The following is a 1,606-nucleotide window of genomic DNA, read 5'->3' on the forward strand; positions in this document are numbered from 1 at the left end:
TCAATCTGGCCATCGCTCGTTTCCAATTGYTAAACGTCAAAACCTCCTGAACTCGATCAACTGTCAAAGCTTAGGTGGTTTTGACGTTTAGCAATTGTTCTCTCATTCCCAGTGAGAGAGGAATTAAACATCTCATTATCTCTGGAACAAACATTATGCGTATGGTTCGTTTTGTTTACATGCACACATAATTACATACGTGAATATGTGCGAGCGCTTGGTCGTTTAACATTTTATCAAAACTTTTAAAGGCCCCCAAATAAATATGTATTTATATAAATATGTACATACGTATATGTATATCTTATCAAACCTACATTAATTAAATAATTAAGTTATAATACAAATATCATTTTATTATATATTTCCAAAGATTTAAGGAATTCATCATGAAATAGTTTAATTTGCACGTACATATGTATGTACATGCTTTTGTGTTTTGATATAAAATATAACATATGTATGTATATAAATTATATGCAGAGTCGTTTGCGCATTGTAAATATGCGAATCTGTAAGCGTACATTCCTTAACCCTCCGATGTCGGTGCCTTATGATGCGGTAAGTGCATCATAAGGATCTGCCCAGACCCATAAAAATAATGTAAGAAATACGGTTTTAAAAATAATTTTATTTATTTATTTGAACGGATTAGTATTAATTATGAAGAGCAATTGGGTTTACAACTATATAGTTGCATGGAATGTTCATTAAGACATATGGGACGATTACATTTGTTGCAGTTATAACGAGTTTTACGTCGCTTTTTCGAAGAAGAAGCAGCACAATGATAGCACGATGACCGTTTTGAAGCAACTTGAGCATATGATTGTTGCTGTGTTGCATCTGATGTCGATGGACAAGATTCCGGTACCTAAAAGTAGCAAAATAATTTATTTTAAATTAGTAAATATGAATACATGCACACACATATCTTTATACGCGGAGATATATGTAGGTGTGTATATAATTCATACTCACCTTGATATTGAAAAGATTCATTGCTTGTCTTATAAGAGCAAACCTCCATACTAATGGGTTAGTCGCCCGTTTCGTCATATGTGGAATAACTTGCTGCCGTGCCAATTCAATGATAAATGAGCGCCTCTTATCACTCTGCTTTGCCGGATTCAGCTCGTCATAGATGATGAATGAGGCCAAACCGGCAATATCCAGCATATTATAAAACATTGCCAGTGGCCAACGGTTTGTCGAGCGTTTGCACGAATAGCCAGTCAACATTTGATCCATTGTATCTACCCCCGCTTTAAATTTATTGTAGTCCAAAATTTGATCTGGCTTGAATCCTTTCAATTGGTCGGTGCTTTGACGGTAATGGGTAGTGGATAACATAATTACTGGCTTTTTCGGCTTTGCCATATACGAGCACAGACCGATATTATTATTGTGATAACAAAATAAAGTGTTTTTAACATCACGCTTCGGGTTAAGCAATTCATGCGGAATGAAGGTCTTATTTTTTCTTACGGTACCGACAAAAGCCACTCTACGATTCATCAACATTTCTGCCAAGTTGTATGTTGAAAAAAAATTGTCAGCATAAACAGTCCTACCGCTGTCCATATAATTTTGCATCAATTTCATG

This window comes from Bactrocera latifrons, unplaced genomic scaffold, assembly GCF_001853355.1.
Source record: "Bactrocera latifrons isolate USDA-ARS-PBARC rearing strain unplaced genomic scaffold, ASM185335v1 scaffold_793, whole genome shotgun sequence".
Classification (NCBI taxonomy): Eukaryota; Metazoa; Arthropoda; class Insecta; order Diptera; family Tephritidae; genus Bactrocera; species Bactrocera latifrons.